Source organism: Castor canadensis, chromosome 11 (genome assembly GCF_047511655.1).
Source record: "Castor canadensis chromosome 11, mCasCan1.hap1v2, whole genome shotgun sequence".
NCBI lineage: Eukaryota > Metazoa > Chordata > Mammalia > Rodentia > Castoridae > Castor > Castor canadensis.
This window is the reverse complement of record NC_133396.1, coordinates 122,946,916-122,969,459: the sequence shown is the minus strand read 5'-3', so window position 1 is coordinate 122,969,459 and position 22,544 is coordinate 122,946,916. Positions and strand designations below refer to the sequence as shown.

The 22,544-nt window shown below is 37.2% G+C and overlaps 1 protein-coding gene across 3 annotated transcripts in view; it reads left to right on the top strand.

Moving 5' to 3' along the window:
• The window catches only part of Syt14 (synaptotagmin 14), a 213,434-nt gene that overhangs the window by 49,084 nt on the left and 141,806 nt on the right, over positions 1–22,544 (top strand). Inside the window, exon 1 of one of the 3 annotated variants that reach the window (XM_074048410.1) lies at positions 21,742–21,976. The exons of the other annotated variants lie outside the window; for them this stretch is intronic. The gene's annotated coding sequence lies outside the window, so the exon portion shown is untranslated. Of the gene's footprint in view, positions 1–21,741; positions 21,977–22,544 lie in introns of those variants that run through there. 3 annotated transcript variants of the gene reach the window in all.

Sequence of the window (22,544 nt, the reverse complement as noted above, 5' to 3'; positions counted from 1 at the left end):
ACTTTTGGGAGTATAGACATTTTTACTATGGTGATTCTACCAATCCATGAGCATGGGAGATCTCTCCACTTTCTATAGTCTTCCTCAATCTCTTTCTTCAGTATAGTTTTCCTTGTAGAGGTCTTTCACATCTTTTGTTAGGTTTCCACCTAGGTATTTGATTTTTTTTCAGGCTATTGTAAATGGAGTTGTTTTCATATATTCTTTCTCAGTTTGTTCATTATTAGTGTATAGAAATGCTAATGATTTTTCTATGTTGATTTTATATCCTGCTACCTTGCTATAGCTATTGATGGTGTCTAGGAGCTTGTGAGTAGAGTTTTTTGGGTCTTTAAGGTATAGGATCATGTCGTCTGCAAATAGGGATATTTTGACAGTTTCTTTACCTATTTGCATTCCTTTTATTCCTTCTTCTTGCCTAATTGCTCTGGATAAGAATTCCAGTACTATGTTGAGTAGGAGTGGAGATAGTGGGCATCCTTGTCTAGTTCCTGATTTTAGAGGGAATGGTTTCAGTTTTTCTCCATTAAGTATAATGCTGGCAGTAGGTTTGTCATATGTAGCTTTTATGATGTTGAGGTACTTTCCTTCTATTCCTAGTTTTCTTATAGCTTTTATCATGAAATGGTGTTTGATCTTATCAAAGGCTTTTTCTGCATCTATTGAGATGATCAAGTGGTTTTTGTTTTTGCTTCTGTTAATGTGGTTTATTACGTTTATTGATTTTTATAAGTTGAACCACCCCTGCATTCCTGGGATGAAGCCTACTTGGTTGTGGTGAATGATCTTTTTGATGTGTTGTTGAATTTGATTTGCCATTATTTTATTGAGGATTTTTGTATCAGTGTTCATTAAGGAGATTGGCCTATAGTTCTCCTTTTTGGAGGTATCTTTGCCTGGTTTTGGGATAAGTGTAATACTGGCTACATAAAATATATTAGGCAGTTTTCCTTCCCTTTCTATTTCAGGAGCAGTTTAAGGAGGGTTGGTATCAGTTCTTCTTTAAAGGTCTGGACTTTTCTTTTTGGGGAAACTCTTGATTACTGCTTCAATTTCATTTTGTGTTATAGATCTATTCAGGTGATTAATTTCCTCTTGGTTCAGTTTTGGATGCTCATATGTATCTAGAAATCTGTCCATTTCTTTAAGATTTTCAAATTTATTTGAATATAGGTTCTCAAAGTAGTCTCTGATGATTTCCTGGACTTCCATGGTGTTTGTTGTTATCTCCCCTTTTACATTCGTGATTCTATTAATTTGGGTTTTTTTCTCTCCTCATTTTAGTCAGGTTTGCCAGGGATCTATCGATCTTGTTTATTTTTTCAAAGAACCAACTTTTTGTTTCATTAATTCTTTGTGTGTTTTTTTTGGTTTTTATTTCATTGATTTCAGCTCTTATTTTTATTATTTCTCTCCTTCTGTTTGTTTTGGGATTTGCTTGTTCTTGTTTTTCTAGGAGTTTGAGATGTATCATTAGCTCATTGATTTGAGATCATTCAGTCTTTTTAATATATGCACTCATAGCTATAAACTTTCCTCTCAGGACTGCCTTTGCTGTGTCCCATAGGTTCCGGTAGGTTGTGTTTTTATTTTCATTGACTCCCAGGAACTTTTTTATTTCCTCTTTTATTTCATCAATGACCCAATTGTTCATTAAGCAGTGAGTTACTCAGTTTCCAGTTGTTTGCATGTTTTTTGTCTTTATTTTTGTTGTTGAGTTCTAGTATTATTGCATTGTGATCAGATAGAATGCATGGTATAATTTCTATTTTCTTATATTTGCTGAGGCTCACTTTGTGCCCTAGGATATGATCTATTTTGGAGAAGATTCTATGGGCTGCTGAGAAGAATGTATATTGTGTAGAAGTTGGATGGACTAGGTCCATTTGATCTATAGTATATTTTAGTTCTAAGATTTCTTTATTGATTGTTTTGTTTGAATGACCTATCTATTAATGATAATGGGGTGTTAAAGTCTCCCACAACCACTGTGTTGGAGTTAATATATGCTTTTAGGTTTTTCAGGGTATGTTTGATGAAATTGGTTGTGTTGACATTGGGTGCATATAGGTTGATAATTGTTATTTCCTTTTGGTCTATTTCCCCTTTTATTAGTGTGGAATGTCCTTCTTTATCTCATTTGATCAATGTAGGTTTGAAGTCTACTTTGTCAGATATAAGTATTGCTACTCTGCCTGTTTTTGGGGGCCATTGGCTTGGTAAATCTCCTTCCAGCCTTTCTTCCTAAGCCTATGCTTATTTCTGTCAGTGAGATGGGCCTCCTATAAGCAACAAATTGTTGGATCTTCCTTTTTAATCCTGTTTGTCAACGGTGCCTTTTGATGGGGGAATTAAAGTCCATTAACATTAAGTGTTAGTACTGATAGGTATGTGGTGATTCCTGTCATTTAGTTGTCTTAGTTGTTTGAAGGTTTGATTGTGTATACCTCGATTGAGGTTACTCTCTACTTTCTTGCTTTTTCTTTTCCTGTAGTTTGGTGCTTCCTGCCCTTTCATGGTTATTTTGGGTTTCACTTTCTGTGTGCAGAATCCCTTGAAGAATCTTTTGCAGTGGTGGTTTTGTAGTCACATATTATTTTAGTTTGTGCTTATCATGAAAGAGTTTATTGCTCCATCTATTTTGAATGATAGTTTTGCTGGGTAGAGTATTCTAGTGTTGAAATTATTTTCATTCAGTGCCTGGAAGATCTCACCCCAAGCTCTTCTTGCTTTTAGTGTTTTTGTTGAGAAGTCTGTTGTGATTTTGATGGGTTTACCTTTGTATGTTACTTGTTTTTTTCTCTCTTACAGCCTTCAATATTTTTTCTTGAGTCTCTGTATTTGTTGTTTTAATGATAATATGCCATGGGGTTATTCTATTTGGTCCGGTCTGTTTGGTGTTCTGGAGACCTCTTCCATCTTTATGGGCATAGATTTTTCTAGATTTGGGAAATTTTCTGTAATTATTTTGTTGAATATATTACGCATTCCGTTTGCTTGCATCTCTTCTCCTTCTTCAATGCCCATGATTCTCAGGTTTGGTCTTTTGATGGAGTCGGTGAGTTCTTGCATTTTCTTTTCACAGGTCTTGAGTTGTTTAACTAATAGTTTTTCAGTTTTTTCCCTTTAATTACCATTTCATGTTCGAGTTCTGAGATTCTGTCTTTTGCTTGTTCTATTCTGCTAGATTGGCCTTCCATTTTGTTTTGCATTTCCATTTCATTCTTTTTTCTGAGGTTTTCCATATCCTGAGTTTCTTCCTGTTTAATGTTGTCTATTCTCGTCCTGAGTTCATTTATGTCTTTATTCATCGTGTTCTTTGTTTCACTTTGGTGTTTATACAGTGCTTCTATGGTTTCTTTTATTTGTCCTTGTGCTTTCTCAAATTCTCTATTTTTGTTGTCTTGGAATTTCTTGAGTGTCTCCTCTACATTTTGGTTGACCATATCCAGTATCATCCCTATAAAGTTCTCATTGATTACTTGGAGGATTTCATCTTTCAGATTATTCTTGTGGGCTTCATTGGGTTCTTTGGCATAGTTTATCTTCGTTTTGTTGGAGTCTGGATCTGAGTATCTGTTTTCTTCATTTCCCTCTGGTTCCTGTACTAATTTATTGCTGGGTGGAAACTGGTTTCCTTCTTTTTTCCATCTTCCCATCATTGCCCTTGCTATTGTTACTGTCCCTGTACTGTGTGCAATTAAGTATTTTCTAGGTTGTAATAGTAACAATAATTATATCTAGAATGGAAGGGTGAGAGGAGAAGGAAAGCAAAGAAGGTAAAGAAAAAGGGAAAAACAAACAAACAAGTAAAAAACAAACAAACAACAAATTAAAAAACAGTGTCAAATAAACAGGGAGAGATAGTGTACTAATCAACAGTAAGCTAAACAGACATTAGAGAGACAGGGAGAGGATAAAAATAAAAATCTCCAAGTTCAAATGCAATAAAGTTTTAGTCTTAATAATTTTGGTGTCAGTCCCTCAGCCTCCAATCCTGGACATGGTGTTTCAGAAGTAGTTCTGTCATGGTCTCATCAAAGGGGAAAACAAACCAAAAAAACAAAACAAACAAAAAAACAAAACACAAGAAAATATCCCAAGTTTAAATGCAGTACAGTTTCAGTAAGTCTTTCAGTATGAAAGATGAGTTGTTGTCTCGTAAAGGAGAAAAGGGAAAAAGAAAAAAAAAAGTGTCTGGAGATAGTTCTATGGATGTGTATCTGAGCCTTGGGCTCGCCTGCCCGCTACTCTCAGCCTATCGTTGCTGGAGACTTTATTGATTGCAGATCTCGGGAGTGAGCTTAACACTTACCTGGCCCCACATGCTTTGTGGTGCGACCACCACTGTTACAAGTTTTCCCCTCTCTAAGCACACTGGGGGAGGTGGCACTACACCCGCCTTCTCCAGCCGGAGTGTTTATTTACAGCTCAGGTGGGATGTGGGTCTTCCCCCCTCTGCAGTGGAGTTTTTCTCACACAGCCACTTTTACAAGCTTTCCCGCTCCAAGGTTGCTGGGTTGGTGCCGCCACTCCTGCCCTCTCTGGTGTCTTGTTTATTTACAGTTCCATGGGGATTCCCCTCCCACCCTCTTCAGTGCTCAGGGCCCCCGCCCTCTTTGCTACATGTCTTTTTCGTTGTTATTGCTTATTATTCAGCTGTTCTTTTTTCCCTGGGTTGGGGTCGGTCTGTCCAGGGGGCTATGCTGATCTTGCCCAGGGTTGTCTGTGGGATACTGTGTGCCGCTTAGCTCACCTTGTTGACTTCTTTCCAAGCCATCTGGGCACTGGCGTCTGGTGGTGGCATGGGAGCCCTCCTGGTTTCTCCATTTAATGTGAAGTGGAGATGCTATGCACAGGCTGGAGGTGTGGAGGAGTCAAAGTTTTGCCTCTTCTTGGTGGTTTTGCCTGTAAGGTGTATCTCCAGCGTCTCTCCAAGATTTTACTTTAAGAAGCACCCTTTCTGCTTCCTCCCTCTAGCCGCCATCTTGGAATCTTCCCACGAAGCTTTGTTAAATTGATATATTATTGTTTTAAATTACCTTTCTCTAATTACTATAAGGTTGGATATTCAATTTTAGCAGTGATTCAACATTGAAGAATTAAAGATAATTCTCCTTTTGTGAATATCTTTTAGAAAATATTCTTATGGCCAGGCGCTGGGGCCCACACCTGTAATCCTAGCTATTCAGGAGGCAGAGATCAGGAGGATCGCATTTCCAAACTAGCCCAGGCAAATAGTTCTTGAGACTCTATTTCAAAACACCCTATCACAAGTAATTGGGCTGGTGGAGTGACTCAAGGTGAAGGCCCCAGTACCACCAAAAAAAAAATTATATATATATATACACACACACACACACACATGTATATTAAGGGTATGTTGCAGTGAGAGTGTGGCTCAAGAAGTAGCGCTTTGGCCCAGCAAGTTCAAGGCCCTAAGTTCAGTCCCCAGTACCACAGAATAAATGAATAGATAAATTAGTAAGTAAAATTTTAAAAATTAAGGGTGTGTTTTGTGATTGTTTTTGCTTTGGTTATGTGTTAAACTTTGCCCCCTTCTGTGTTGTTTAACCTTGACTTTTTTTTTTTTAATTTTTCTTTTATTATTCATATGTGCATACAAGGCTTGGTTCATTTCTCCCCCCTGCCCCCACCCCCTCCATTACCACCCACTCCCCCCCTCCCTCTCCCCCCGTCAATACCCAGCAGAAACTATTTTGCCCTTATTTCTAATTTTGTTGTAGAGAGAGTATAAACAATAATAGGAAGGAACAAGGGTTTTTGCTGGTTGAGATAAGGATAGCTATACATAACCTTGACTTTTGAATGTGGTTATTTTTTTAACACAGAATTACCATATTATATGAGTAAAGAGATATGAATCATTTTTATTTATAGTTTCTTTGTTTTATTTTATATTTATAAATTTTACCTTAAAATAAGAATTTATTCAATTTACCTATTTTTTCATAATCTGTGAAGAATATATTTTCTGGTTATAAAAGTCATATACATTCACTATCAGACATTTGGGAAACAGAAATTAAGAAAACAATAAAGGGCTGGTAGAGTGGCTCAAGTGATAAAACACCTGCCTAGTAAGCATAAGGCTCCAAGTTCAAATCCCAGTACCACCAAAAAAAAAAAGAAAACAATAAAATCACATGCAGCAGGGGGGAGAAATGAACCAAGCCTTGTATGCACATATGAATAATAAAAGAAAAATGAAAAAAAAACACATGCAATTTCTATATCTAGAACTGACAGCACTGTTTGCTGAATAACCACTAAATGTATTTCTCCTTTACTAACTTGGAATGCCTTCCTTTTCATATACAGATTTACTGTATATACTGGGTAATACTGAACTTTTCACACTGTATTGCTATTCTGCCCTTCTATTAATGTGATATTTTTAATTGCAACTTGATAATGCATTTTAGTGTTTGATTTGGTTAAACCCCATTATACATCTTGCAAACACTTTCTTGTTACTCATTGTTATGAATTCTTTCAAATAAACCTCTTAACAAATATTCTTTCATAGTGACCCAGATGAACATTTTTCACACCTCAGCAGCCACTGTGTTTTCTGTCTGTGAATTTTGTAATTTAATGAATGTAATATAAATAGAATTTATACAGTATGTGCTGTAGAGATTGGATAGTTTCACTTACCATGAGATCTACCCAAGTCGTTTCATGTTACCAGTAGTTGATTCCATTTTACTACTGAGAGCATCCCATCGTATGGACATGCCACAGTCCATCTAACCATTCACCTCTGAAGGACATTTTCCAGTTTTTGGCTATTACTCACAAAGCTGCTGTTTACATTCATATGCAGGACTTTGTGTGGACATTGTGATGGTTAATTTTTTGTGTAAACTTGGTGCTCCTTTATTTGGTCAAACCAGTGTAAAAGCTGCTGTGAGTTATTTGTTTAGATATGATTATTTAAATCAGTAGGCTTGATTAAAGACAATTACCCTTGATAATGTTGGTGAACTAATCTGTTGAAGGCCTGAATGATAGAAGTTTGAGATGCCTCTGAGAAGGGAGGGGTTGTCCTTTCACGTTGCCTTTACACTCAATGCCACATCAACTCTTTCCTCCATCTCTAGCCTGCCAGCCTGCCCTGCAGATTTCAGTCCACCAGCTCCCACAGTCACATGAGACAGTTACTTAAAATGAATCTCTTTAGAGATTCATTTCTCGGTGCTTCTCACGGCCAGCATGAGCAGATCCCTGGAGCTGACTGGGAGCAACTGGGGATTAAGAAAAAACCACAAAGACAGACATAGAGAAAAGCTGGGGTCGGGTGGGCCCAACACTCCTGATGAGAGATGCCGGCAACCCCCTTCTCCTCCAAGCGCATGTATTTATACAGCAAGTGTGGGAAAGCAGGGTGAAGTGCTGGTTGAATTCTCATGGGTCCAGTTGCACAGGCAGCAGGAACAGTGCAGCTGTGGTATGTTGTTATTTAGTATAGACTATCCTGACCAGGTCAGCATGTCCTGTTTTTCTTGCAAGGCAGCCTTGCTGAACTTTGCCTGTCCTTGGCGGGGTCTGAGCCTATCAGCCAAGAAGCCCTTGACAGAGCTGTGCTCATGTCAAGGTCTATCTCCACTGCCTCAGTCTCCCCTCTTGCAAGGCAGCCTTGCTGAACCTTGCTGACTTCCTTCTTGCTAGGGCCTTGCCCTCTCGGCACAAAGGACCTTGACAGGCCTTGCTCATGTCAGTTTCTTCTCAGTCTGTTTAGTTACTGGTTTCCCACAGTTGCTTCTGTTTTTTTCTGCTACGTATGTCCATCCCATTGGTTCTTTTATTTATTTTTTAGGGGGATACTGGGCATCCCTGAGTTCAAATCCCAGTACTGCAAAAACAAAACAAAACAAATCGGAAAAGAAAAAAACTCCAGTTTTGGCTGTTTGTGGTTTTTTGTGTTTCCTTATGAATTTAAGGATTTTTTTTTTATTTCTGTGAAGAATATCAATGGAATTTTGATGGGGTTTGCATTGAATTCATGTATCACTTCTGGTAGTATGGTCATTTTCACAATATTAATTCTGGCAATGCATGAACATGGAAGGTCTTTCCATCTTCTAGTGTCTTCTGTATTTTCTTTCTTCAGTACATTATAGTTTCATTATAGAGGTCTTTAACATCATTGGTTAAGTTTATGCATATTTTTTGAGCTTTTGTGAATGGTATTCCTTTCCTGACTACTTTTTCAGTGATTATGGAATGGCTGCTGTTTTTTTATGTTGGTTTTGTATCCTGCTACTTTGCTAAAAGTATATACCAGATCTAAGAGTCTTCTGGGCCTTTAGGTGTAGCATCATATAATCTGCAAACAGGGATAGTTTTCCTCCTTCCTTTCCTATTTGTGCCCCTTTTATTCCTTTCTCTCTTTCATCTTATTTCTCTAGCTAAGAATTCCAGCAATATATTAGGTGATAGTGGACACTCTTGTTTAAAAAAATCCTTTAAAAAAATATTAAAAGAGGAGTGGTAGCACATGCCTGAAATCCCAGCTGCTCAGGAGGCATCACAGTTCCATGTTGGCCTGGACAAAAGCACAAGACCTTATCTGAGAAACAAACTAAAGTAACAATGGCTAGGGGCATGGCACAAGTGGTAGAGCTCTTGCTTAGGCCCTGAGTCTAGACTCTGTGTGTGTGTGTGTGTGTGTGTGTGTGTGTGTGTGTGTGTGTGTGTAGAAGAAGAAATAATGATGGTAATAAATAATAATAATGGTGGTGCACGTTTGCAATTCCAGCACTCAGAATACAGAGGCAGGAGAATCCCAAATTTGAGATCAGCAAGCCTGTCTCAATAAAATTTTAAAAAGGGCTGGAGATGTAGCTTGGTGGTAGGACACTTGCCTAACATTTTCAAGCCCTGGGTTCAATCCCCAGTACTGCAAAATAAAAAGAAAAAATGCTTTAAAAATTTAGCCATGATTACTCAGGCCTGTAATCATAGCTACTCAGGCAGAGATCAGGAGAATCCTGGTTCAAAGTCAGCTTGGGCAAATAGTTCATGAGACCCTATCTTTAAAATACCCAACACAAAAATAGGGCTGATGGAGCAGCTGAAGGTGTAAGCCCTGAGTTCAAACCAGTATCAACAAAAAAAAAGTTTTTAAATCTGTCTGTGGTTATATTTCTATTCTTCACATACAGATGGTTTCTGACTGAGGATGGTTGTTTAAGATCATTCAGTAGGGACGTGTACTTTGATTTTTAAGTTTGGATCTTTTCTTTGGCCAGTGATCTGGAGCACAGTCCTCTGGGCTGCTGAGCTGCAGCTGGGAGTGGTGGCTCACAGCTGACCCCCTAGCAGGCCATGCTGCTAAGCTACATAGGTAGGATACGTGTACCAAATACATTGTAATTGAAGGTATTTTCAGCTTGCAATGGATTTTGTCAGGATGTAGTTCTAGTGTAAGTCAAGGAGTGTTTGTGTAATCTATATTTGTACACAGATCAAAGCTAAACCTTTGAATCCTGACTTTGTCACTTACAACTTTGGAAACTTGGGCAAATTGTTTAATTGGGTCAAGTTTCCTTTTGTGCGGGGAGTATAGGTGGATTGTTAAGAAACATGAGTAAGATAATACTCATAAAATCCATGCCTAGGACGTGATGCAGTAAATCTGAACTGATGTTAGGTTTGTTGTCATTATTGATTAGACTTGTTTCGTTTCAGTCTTCGCTCCACACATGCTACACACACAGATCTAAGAACAAGTACTAAATTCTTCTGTTGCTTTTATCTAATTTAATTCATTACTGCGTTTATTATTGTTATTTCCTCCTACTTTCTGTAGACCTACTTTATTCAGTCTACTTAAAACTTCTTTAAATCCAACTCTTAATAGCTTTCATCCTATTGTGATTAAAAACACGTTTCAAGGCTAAATTATGTTTTCATTTGCCTCCAAAGAATGAGATTTTATTGTTATGATAACAAAAGACTTTTGTTTTCACTGAGGCTCATGGAGACTAGAAAGTGATTGTTGTTATGAATCTGAGACAACTTAAAACCTCCACTTTAATGCTGAAAACATGAAGTGACAGCAAGCAGCTTTCCTTAGGAAAATTCAAATTGTAATGTATTCTCATTAGTATGGCTTGCTATATGTTTTTGATAATTACTTTGTGGTTTTTTTTTTTGCGATGAGGTTGGTCTCAACATTGTGGCTCAAGTGATCTTTCTGCCTCAGTCTCCCAAGTTGCTGGAACTACTGGCATAGGCTGCCATGACTGGCTAGATCACTGCTGTTGATGGGCTTGCCTGTGTTCCACATGTAATAACAATTCTTTTTCATTTTATGTGTCTTTTTGGAGCTAGGGTCTTGCTATGTAATTTGAGGTTAGCCTCAAACATATCATCCTCCTCGGAAGTGGGATTACAGGCATGTGCCATTATACCAATCAAGAAGTTTTTAAAAATTATTGTTGGTTATTGAAGTTTCTTAAATTTTTTGCCTCTGATGAAAGGATGTCTTTCCTTCTTTAATTTCTTAATATGATAAATTTTATCTATTTCTTTTTTTTTCTTTGGTGATATTAGTGTTTGAACTTCAGGGCTTCATGCTTGCTAGTTATGTGCTCTACCACTTGAGCTACTCTGCCAGATTCCCCTTTTTTCCCCTCAGGCTGTTTTTGAGCTAGGGTCTTGTTTTTTTGCCCAATCTGGCCTGTACTAGGTTCTTCCTATTTTAGGCTTCCCTCTATAGCTGGAATTACAGGTGCATGCCGCCATGCCCAATTTTTTCCATTGAGATGAGCCCAAGCTGGCCTTGAACTGTTATCCTCTCAATCTCAGCCTCCCAAGTAGATAGGTTTATAGGCGTGAGCCACTGGCACCCAGCTTGATTTTTTTTTTTTTTTTGCAGAACTGGGTTTATACTTGGCTTCGTGCTTGCTTAGGTAGGTGCTCTACTGCTTGAGCTACTCCTTCAGCCCTTTTTTTGCTTTGATTATTTTGGAGATAGTGTCTAATTTTTTTGCCCAGGCTACCCTGGACCACGATCCTCCTAATCTCAGACTCACATGTAGTTTGGGATGACAGGTGTGTGCCACTGCACCTAGTATTGATTGAGATGGAGTGTTGTTAACTTTTTAATCAGGCTGGTCTCAGACAGCCTTCATCCCACTCTCAGTCTCCTGAGTATCTAAGATTACAGGCCTGAGCCACTGTTCCTGGCTATGAGTTTTGAATGTTACATAATTTTTGTGTATTGCAGAGCAACCTAATTTTGTCTTGATGTATATTTCTTCATTCATTTTGGATTTAGTTTTTATGTGTTAAATTATGATGGATGTTGACTATTGCTGCTGCATGTCAACCCATCCCAGAGCTAAATGACATATAAAAAACATTTTTTTCACACATCTGAGAGTCAGATGGCCTCCTTATTTTTTTGAAGTTTAGTTCTAAAAAGACAGGACACATAATAAGGAATGTAATAAATAAGTGATTTGGTGCTCTAGAAGATAACAGGTATGGATTAAGGAAAGGCAGAAGTTTGGGGCTTACTGGATTGCATTTTTACATAGGGCAGAGGAAGTTTTTTTATTATGAAGGTGACACATTTAAGCAAAGTCTTGAAGGAGGTAAGAGAGTCCACTATGTGATGATCTGGGAAGATGACATCCAGGCAGAGGTAAGAGCCAGGGAAAAACAACCTGGCTGGTAATCAAGGGACATGAAGGCAGAGTGAGCTAGTTGGAGAAGTATGGTAGGGGATGAGGTCTGAGACATAGAGAGCCAGTCACCAAGGACAGTTTGGAGCAGTCAGTTATTTCTGCGTTAACATTTTGACATCCTGTTCTGGAACCCATGGAGGTCTTGCTTTATACCCAGACTGGCCAGGGCTCTGATGCTCCTGTTTCGCTTCCCGAGTAGGTGGAATGACAGGCACATGCCACCATGTGCAGCTTCTTATTGGTTGAGATGGAGTCTCATAAACTTTTTGCCCAGGCTGTCCTCAAAGCATGATCCACCTGATCTCCACCTCCAGAGTAGTTAGGATTATAGATATGAGCATCTACACCCAGCCTTTTTTTTTGTATTTGTTACCCAAGTATGTATCCTTGAAAGTTGGGCGAAGTTTGCCTGTTTTGAACTTTATCTTGTAATCCTTCAGTATATAAACTTTGCCTTGCTGCCTTTGCCAGTCTCACATTTTCAAGATTTATTTTGTTGTACATAACTGTGGTTCATTCATTTTTATGACTGCATAATATTACACAATATATACATACGATAATCATTAGATATATACTAGTTATCCTCAAAATTTGAAATTGATCCATTTGCTTTGATATGGATAGACTTATGTTTTGGTCATTCTGTAGTAGGGGTATTATGGTTTAATTTGTATTTTCCTGATTAATAACAAGTTTAATACCTTTTTCTGTTTATTGGCCATTTTTTTGGTTGCTTGTGATAAACTCAGTCAGAATATCACCCATCTTAAAATTGTGCTATCTTTAAAAAATATATGCACAGTCTCTATATTTTTTAGATATGAACCCTTTTCTTCTTATATATGCTGCACATCTGTTATCCTAATTCTTGGCTTGCTTAATCATTATATGATATCTGTTAGTGATCAGAAATCCTAAATTTCAGTGAACTTAAATTTACTAAAATTTTTGGCTTTTTTTTCCCCCTGTTCGGCAGTATTGGGTTTGAACTCAGACCTCATGCTTGGTAGGCAGGCACTTTACTTAAGCTACATCCCAAGTCATTTTTGCTTTAGTTATTTTTTGAATAGGATCTCATGTTTTTTGTCCTGGCTGGCCAAGACTGGGATCCTCTTATATATGTCTCCCACACAGTGGAGATGACAGGTGTGTGCCACAATGGTTTAAAATGCTTATTGGTTGAGATGGGGTTTCATTAACTTTTCATTCAGACTGACCAGGAATTGTGGTCCTCCTGATCTCTGCCTCCTGATTAGCTGGAATTACAGGTATGTACTACTATACCCAGCTAGCTTGTGCCTTTTTATGTCTTGCTTAATAAGAAATTTTTTCTTACTCTGGAATCATGAAGGAAAGTATATTTTTTCCTGAAAAATTATTGGCAAAAGTGTCATATCTAGACCTATAATCCATCTAGATTGATTTTCTGAGTGCACAGTATTGAAAAGATAGCACCTGTCCTTCTTTTTGCTGCTCTGCATCATTTTTGTCTCATGTGAGAATCCATGTGTGCATCTGTACCTGGCCTCTTGTCTGTCCTTCTGCACAAACTGCCTTGTTTTAATTATTCTACTTGTAAGATAAACCTTGATATCTGGTATAACACTTCTCTCCTCTAGTTTTTATTTTTTGCTCACCAGCAACTTTTTAATTACTGTTCCAACTCTTCAGGTATTTTAATACCCGGAAGGTGTGTGTCCTGATTTGACATTCTATCAGCATTTCTGCTATTCTAAAGGAGTTTTCTCTCTGTGTAAATTTAAAAAATTGTTCATATTTCCCCTGTTGTTTGAATTTGGTTGCTGCATAATGGTGTCTAAAAACTGGACTGATCACTTTTTTTACTAAATTCTGGGCTCCGAAAAAAAAAAGCCAAGTAGAGGGACTTCTAAAACTGAGGACAAGACGTTAGACAGCAGTAAGCTTGCTTGTCAGATTGTGCTGTTCTGTAGAGCTGCTTGCTGGGCAGTCCCTTGCTGGCAGTGCTTCTTAACTTGCTTCTGGATTAAGCCATTGCATCTTATACCTTAGCAGGATTAGGGTTGTAAGTAAGGTGTCTGAGCATGACATTTCTGAACATAAATTGTAACTTACTTTAAATGAAACAAAGTTGTTCCTGATTTCTAAAGCAAGTGCTCATTAAGGACTAGCATATTCTAGGGTGCTGTGCTGGGCACTAAGAAGGGATCCAGTGATGTGTTCGTTAGTCCCTGCCCTCATGGATCTATCTGTTGAGTAGGGCAGACATGCAAATTGGCAGTTTTGACCCTTGTGGTAAATTGGATGAAAGAGATGTAATCGGGCACTGTGAGAGCATGTAGAGTGGATCTTCCTCAGCCTTAAAGTCCCAGAAGGCTCTCTGGAGGAGTCCACATCTGAGTAGGTCCTGAAGGAAGGATTGGCAAAGTCAAATTCAGAGAGAAAGGAGGCAGAGAAGGGTAGGCAGGTCAGTCAAGTGTGTGGGAAGACTTGGAGTGAAAGAAGTGTTTGGGACAGAATGGGAGTAACACTTAGAAATTGGCAACTGTCGTAGAAATTCCTGTTACTGATATGTAGAGGGTAAACACAGTTTATCTTGGGCAATAGTAAAAGCTCTTTCTAGTTATTTACAGTGATTTTAGGGGCACTGATTTTTTTTTGTAATTATAAAAGACTATTTTTATATTAAACATACCATGGAATTATTGCAGTATTATGTTCTTCCACCCCTGATATTTTCACTCTGAAAAATCTAGAAGGGATAATGTGATAATCTCCATTGATTATTAACTCCAGTCATCTGTTAAAAAGAAAAGAAGACTGGGTGCTGGTGTCTCATGCCTTGATCCTAGCTACCTGGGAGACTGAGATCAGGAAGATTGTGGTTGAGGCCATCCAGGCAAAATAGTTTGCAAGTCCCCAACTCCAAAATAACCAGAGCAAAATGGACTGGAGGAGTGACTCAAGCTGTAGCATACCTGCATTGCAAGTGCAAAGCACTGTGTTCAAATCCCAGTCTGCCAAAAAAAAAATAGAGAAGAATCTCCAATAAAGGAACTTTTATTTGGGAAGAAAGAATAAGGATGCTATCTAGGACTCACACATACAGACGGGGGTTGCCCCTGGTATGTCAGAGAGCAAAGACAAGGTTGGGGTTTTTTTAGGACCCAGAGTTCTGTGCAAACGTGAGGGAGCTGGCAGCTCTGATTGCCAAGCAGCAGCAGTTACTGTGCAAAGCTAGTCTTAGGACATAGCTGGCAGTCCCTTGCACGTTGCTAGAAGAATATAGTCTTATATAAGGCTGGCTGTTTCACTGGAATATCCTTGTGGGGACAGCTCCTGGAACAATTGATTGTGACCAAAGTGTTTTCTCCTCATTTATTTTAGATAGGTATAACAAGAATATTTTTATTTGCCTGCTCAAATTTCCAGTCAATTTAGTTAAAAGATAGTGACTTGTCCAGAATTACAGTCTACTAAGTATTGAAGTTAATTGAAATGTAGTTGGCAGAAATATTTTTTTTCCTTTAGCAATGTTTAAGAGTGGCACTAGAGGCTAAGGACCATGAGTGGAGCACAAGCATGGAGGGTTGTTGTCAGTGATTGAAGAGTCACCACCTGAGTTTAGAGAAGATGGAAGGAGAGAGACTTCATAAGGAGGAAGGATAGAGAGTATGAGGTGGTTGACGCCCTCTTTTTTTTTTAATTTTTATTTTATTCATATGTGCGTACATTGTTTGGGTCATTTCTCCCCCCTTCCCCTCGCCCCCTCTCTTACCTCCCCACTCCCTCCCTTACCCCCACTTACCCCTCGCTACCAGGCAGAAACTATTTTGCCCTTATCTCTAGTTTTGTTGAAGAGAGAATATAAGCAATAATAGGAAGGACCAAGGGTTTTTGCTGGTTGAGATAAGGATAGCTATACAGGGAGTTGACTCACATTGATTTCCTGTGCATGTGTGTTACCTTCTAGGTTAATTCTTTTTGATCTAACCTTTTCTCTAGTTCCTGGTCTCCTTCTCCTATTGGCCTCAGTTGCTTTAAAGTATCTGCTTTAGTTTCTCTGTGTTGAGGGCAACAAATGCTATCTAGTTTTTTGGGTGTCTTACCTATCCTCACCCCTCCCTTGTGTGTTCTTGACGCCCTCTTTTTAACCTAGTGGTCAGAGTGGGAATAGACTCTGACCCTGGGCTAAGACCTTAGGTTCTGGTAGTGCTTATTCTAGATTTCAAAAGAAAACCCAAAAGATGATGTTTAAGACTTTTATGGAAATTTCCATATTGTGTTTATACCTAATTTTGATCTACTGTGACATCCAGTTTCCCTTCTAGATCCTTACAGAGAGCAGTTTTCTCATAAAGTTAATTTTGTTAACAAATGCTTTTTCTTGTTTTCTTCTGCTTTTTGATTTATTCCATATTGTAAAAGTCTTCAGATCTAGCCTTTGTTTTTAATATTTATGAGTTACTGAATCTAGAGTTTTTATAGAATTACAGTTATTATCTGTTGTCACTAATACATTTCCCTATTTTCAAAAATTTCAGAATTTCTTTCTGAAGTTGAACTTTCCTAAATATCATCATTAAATAATATATTAAGCCATATGAGGTTTGCTTGAAACCTTTCTCCCAAATTTTTAAGTTTGGTCTTCTAATTTTGTATCCACTTCTTTCTTTCTTCTTTTTTGGGAGTGGGCAGTGCTGGGTTTTGAACTTGGGGCCTCAGGCTTGGTAGGCAGGTGCTACTCACTTGAACCACTCCTCTAGCCCTTTTTTCTACTTTCATTATTTTTCAGTTTTTTAATTGTTTGGGGCTGGCATCAGACACTGACCCTTTTATGCATGCCTTCCATATACCCAGATTACAGGCACTTATCACCATGCCTAGCGTATTGGTTGAGATATGGCTTTCACTAACTTTTTGCCCCAGTTGGTCTTGAATCATGATCCTCCTGATCTCTGCTCCCTGAGTAGCTGGGATTACAGGCGTATGCCACCACACCTGGCCCTTCACTTCCCCTTTCTTAATAGCCTATTTTACTTTTTTTGAGACAGGATATATAGTCTGGGTTGGTCTTGAACTCATTATTTAGCCCAGACTGGCCTTGAACTCAAGATCCTCCTGCCTCAGCCACTCCAGTGCTATGATTACAGATGTGAGCCACTGTACCTGGCCTCTGTAGTCCTCACAGCTAAATAGAACTCTGTAGTCAAAATTTTGTATATCATTAGATAATTTTTTTTTTAATCTTGGAGTTCTGTAGTAAGTAATCTAACTGGTATAAACTAAAAACTAAACCACCGTTTTGTGCAGAGTGAGCTCACTTTGGGGTAGGATCTTTTATACATGTTTAATGAATTTGTTTCTCTGTGAGCCTTTTTACTGTTCTCAATTTTGTGTTGAAATCTGAGACCATATTCCTTTATTAGAATTTTATACTGTAGTAGAATGCTTTTCACCTACTAGAAACATGACACACCTGATTTCTATTTGGTTTGTATTCTGTTATTTAGAAAATTTTTTCCTGAACCATTTTTCTGAGCTAGCATTTTCATTAACTTTTGCCAGTGTTCAGCTCCTGTTAAGGTAGTAACCTTGCAGTGATCTCTGTTGTACTTCATTTTGTTTTGATGTACTACTTCTTTAATATAGTGAGATTCCTTTGTATCTTTCTTTAATTCAATGAAATGGTACCCAACATAGTATTCTTAGGACCTTCTGTAAAATTAATGAACATATTCTCAATTCCTTCTTCCGGTCATTGGTAAAGGTGTTAAGTAACACAGTTCTCAGAGACTCTCTTTAAGCTGATTTGAGTCATTGAGTTTTAGAAACAATCTTAGATTAGTTTGTCTGTGTCAATTTAGTAACATACACAGCTAAGTTTGATTAAACTGAAATTTCATATTAGAGGACGTTGTAAGACTCATTCAAGAAAGCTAGATATTGTGTGTGTTTTCCTTACTGCTATAACTGGTCTTTATTTCACAGAAAGAAATTAGTAAGTTATTTTGACATACTTCACTGAGACAAAGATTGCTCCTTGGTGTTACATCTTTTTGTGGATAATTGAAAGTTGGCATTTGATAACCAGTGCTAATTTTCCATGTTCCTGCCATGTTGCTCTTGAGAAAAGTAATTAGTGTCTGAGATTTAACCCACAGTCCATATTTCATTTACTTGAATGTCAGTACAACTTGGAGGAGGAAAACCATTTGGTGAAAACCTGTGCACAAATTGCTACCTTTTTATTGTTAATATATTCACAGAATTAATGAGTAATTTATATTTTGTTAGGTGATTTGTGATATGCCAAGGATTGGAAGTGTTCTTTCTTACCTTTGGAAATAGAAGCATTATTAGAGCAAATGAAAAGCATTCAGAAATTAATAAGGGACATTGTATTTGTATGTATACATTTACAGTTTGTGTGTGAGACAGCCTGGAAGGTAGGCTCCAAAAGGAACCTGTTCAGTGGCGGTAACTGGTGTGTCACACCATCGTTTTTGCCTGGGTTACTGCAGTTGCTTTAAAAAGTGTCTCTTGCCTCTTCTACTCCAGTTCTTAGTTCTACACCACCTGGATCTTATCACTTCCATGCCTAAAATACTGTGTCAGTCCCCTTCTTAATAAGGTTCACACTCAGTAACAATTTTTACAAGGTCTTATTGCCTTTGCTGACTCTCCATCTTTATTTTTTTTTTGCTACTTTACACCTTTTATTCTGTTTCCTTAGTGCCTCATTAGCTCTCCTTATTGCTGTAAATACTCCTGTTTGTTTTGCCCCTTCTTCTTTCTTCTTATGGATTCTAGATTCTTCAGACTTTAGTTTAGGAGTGACTTCCTCCTGGAAGTCTTGTAGGATCACCCACATCAGGGGTACTTGCCACTATAGCACTTAATGATCCCCTGTTTTGAGGGGCTTTCTGTTGCTTAGTATGTTTTAAGTAAATTAACATGCAGTTAGTACTTCTTGGATATTCCTTCTGGCAGTTAGTACTTCTTGGATACCTGCTAATAACATGAAAAGATAACTGCTAGAAGCATGAAAGTTTCCTAAAGCTTCATACTTTGTGTTTTAAATGTTAGTACATTTTGTTATTTATTTTATTTATTTTTGGTATCAGGGATCCAACCCAGAGCCTTATGCACACTAAGTGTATGCTTTACCACTGAGTTATAGCCTCAACTCCTATTTTATTTTACTTTTACCAATTTAAATATAATTAAGGTTTTCTTAATAGTTAAATTATGTAATGTCTCTCTAAATCTCCAATTACAATGGATGCTAACGAAAGATACGTCATGGTGTACCACCAAATTTTACTTCTCTCGGTTTCATTGTTCCATTGTCTTATCTTTTCTCTTTTGGTTGACAAATTCTTTCTTCAGCTGTGTGATTGATGATGATAAGTTGCAAGTTACCCTTAACTTGCAGCACTATTCCTTCATAAAACTTGTCTTACTAAAATCAGTCCATACTTTAATAACTTAAAATTTCTCATAACAATCTTTAAGGACCAAGACTGCTTCTCACTTGATTCTGCTCCAGCGTTGCTATGCTTGTTCAGTGGTTGCTCAGTAACTCTCTCTGAAATTAGAGGATTGTATCTCTTTCACAAAACTTTTATAGTAATTTTTCTTTAAAATTGCAGATACCAAGCCAGGGACTGGTGCCTCACATCTGTAATCTCAGGTACTAGAGAGGCTGAGATCAGGAGGATCACAGTTCAAGGCCAGCTTGTTCAAATAGTGTGTGAGACCCCCATCTCCAAAATAACCAGAGCAAAATGGACCGGAGAAGTGGCTCAAGGAGTAGATCACGCTTTACAAGCATGCCTGAGTTCAAACCCTAGTCCCACCCCCCTCAAAAAAATTGAAGATACTTTTGCTTTCACTATATTTGATACAGTGTATCAATGAAAAAGTATAAAGATAACAATTTACAATGAAATTACACATTTTCATCAGTATGCATTGGGAATGTAAGTGAATAGTCCTATTCAAGTTGCTATATTTAAGTAGAAGCACATATGACTCTGAACTCCTGTCATTGCTTACTAAAGTGTGCTGAGCCTGTTTACTTACTGGTTAAGAAAGTGTGATGGGATGGTAAGTTAGAGGGCCTTTGATTGCATGTGTATATGTTTAGATACAATCAGTCGTATGCCTTGGTAACTGGATGAGGGATGAAGGGGGTTTCCTGAGCTTCCAGGTTTCCACACAAAATCACAGGAACTTGAGATCCACACATCAAAAGAATTTTAGGGTGTTTCACAAAAAGGAGAGTCCCACAAGGTAGAAGTTTTAGCAAGATTAAGTAGAGAGAAATGGAAAAAGGGAGAAATATTTTCTGCTCACCATGCAGTAAATGGGAGTAAAGACTGAAAATGGTGATCCTTATCTGTGGTCTTTGTATTTTTAGTGTAGGTTTACCAGTGGAAACAAATGCTCCACTCTGGTAAAGGTTGTTAATAAAAGATGTGGGTATACATATGTGGGAACAGGGATATATGGAAAATGTCTGTTCCTTCTGATCAGAATAGCTGTGAACCTAAAACTGCTCTAAAATGTCTATTAAAAAAAGATTGCCTTGGTCACTGTGTTGTAAATAGAATGTACCTCATTTAACATCTAAAGGAGAAGGGAGGGTGATGGAAGGAATGCAAATCTTCATTCTTGAACAGTTGATTCCATTCCTTACTGTTCTGGTGATTTTTCAGCCTTATTTCCTGGTTCTGTCTCAACTTCTAAACCTGGCTTAATTTGCTTAATTTTTTAATGTTTTCTATTTTCCCTGTCACCTTCCCCTAGCCTACCCTGCTTCAGAAGCACTCAGTGTTTTCAACAAAGATTGTATCTCCTCAAAACAGATCAGGCTGGGGGGGAAATGTTTTCAAAATGAGCAAAGGATGTTTTGATCACTTCAAGAGAAAGCTTTTTGGCATAACATTGATAAAGGAGGAAGATGGTGTCTCTATAAGATACTTGAAAGAAACTGCATTCTGTACAACAGAATTTTGGGTGGTTTTTAACTAAATCCTGAAATAAGCATATCTGAAACCATGGTTGACATCATAAATTGGCTTTAACTAGGAGATTTTTCTGTAGTCAGTGTTGAATTTGCAAAAATCTTATTTATAATACCTGTGAAGATCTGACATGAAAATTAAGCAAAGAATCATTGAAAAAGTAAGGCAGAGGAAGGAGTGGACTTGGATATTGCCATGGTATTTGTTACTTAGATAATGTTGAACTAATTTGTACACATCGAGTAGGCAGTTAAAAAAAATTGAGGCAGTTAACTCTAATTTGTTCAAAAGAATGATGTGCTTTTTTATAGGGATACTTGTCAGGAAAAGAAGTTTGTCTTAGTCTGAATATACTGGAATTGTAGTTTTGTAGAGAACTGTCTTTGAGAATGTTTGACAGAGCTTTTATATTAAGTATTTGACTTAAATATATTGTGATGAGTGTGTTACATATTAATAAATATGAGTACCAAGTTTTTGGTTTAAATCTATTCCATACTTGGTTTTCCATACTTAACAAATGTTTGAGTTTTCTGCTTTTGGAATGTTTTTTTCAATATTGATTTGCATTTTTTGTGTTATATTTGGATGACATTTCAGTTTCATTATACTTGTAGAAATATAGTTCAGTCTGACTTGTAATACAAGTCAGTTCAATTTGGGGGGTGTCTGTTTGTGAACCTGTCCCAGTAATTGTTTCACACAGAGGCATCGTAAAGTTCCTCTTACCTCCGTCTCTGCCTTTCCCTCTGTGGGCCTTCATTACTCAGCAGTGAATTATATCACTCATCAGTGAATGCTCTTTTTAATGGTTGCTTTTTAAAAATAAAAAGTTAAGAGCTGTGTATTATATTTCTTTCTTTGATTTATATATCTATCACCTTTCCAAGTTTTGCATCATTTATATCATATAAAAAATTCAGAGGAGATGTTATTTGTGCAAGTCATTGAGATATTATATAAACAAATCAATCTTTCCTATCTCTAAATTGTTTCTTGAAATCACATACTTTATAGAATTTTTTTGATTAAAACATGAGAAATAGTACTTAGATCTAATTAAGTAGGAAACAAATATTCTTTTAAAATGAAAGTTGACTTTTTATCTATTTCACATTTTAGTCAAGAGATAGAGTTGCATCTGTTAAATAAATTATTAAAGTACCCATGACATGGAGTGAAGACTAGGGTTTCAAGCTCAGCAGGACAAACAACAGTGCATCCCTTATCATGCAGATTGTAAGTTGTGCTTTTTCTGTGGCATTTTTTTTTAATCTTAAAGAATTATAAGGCTTAGGTACTTTTTGTTTACTTTTGCATTGGAAATATAATGAATAATAAGTAGAATAGTTATAAAACTTAATTTAAGTGTTATAATTGGCTTGTTTTTATAAATATAATTTTTAGAGTATGTTTGTGGTAGAAGTAAGTCAAAATTGAAAATATATTCAACAGATAAATATTTCCCTTAAATAATATTTGTATGTGTATTCTAGTATTTTTCTCAGCAATTGTCAGAAAATGTCATTTTGAGACTAAATGTAAAGTAGAATTTAAGTGTATTGTTACACGTTGAAGTCAGAATGAATTTGCTATTGCTTTGACTTTTATAAAACAATAATTTAATCTATTTTTGAATGATCAAAAATAGGAAGATTGTCTATAGAAAGTAAAGTGAATTTTACCACTGTTATTGAAGCTTGGATTTCGACAAAAGGTGGTATCTTTTTAAAGTTTGGTTTTTGTAAATACATATGCTAATTTCTAAATATACAATAAAGACACTACTAAACTGCTTCAGTATATA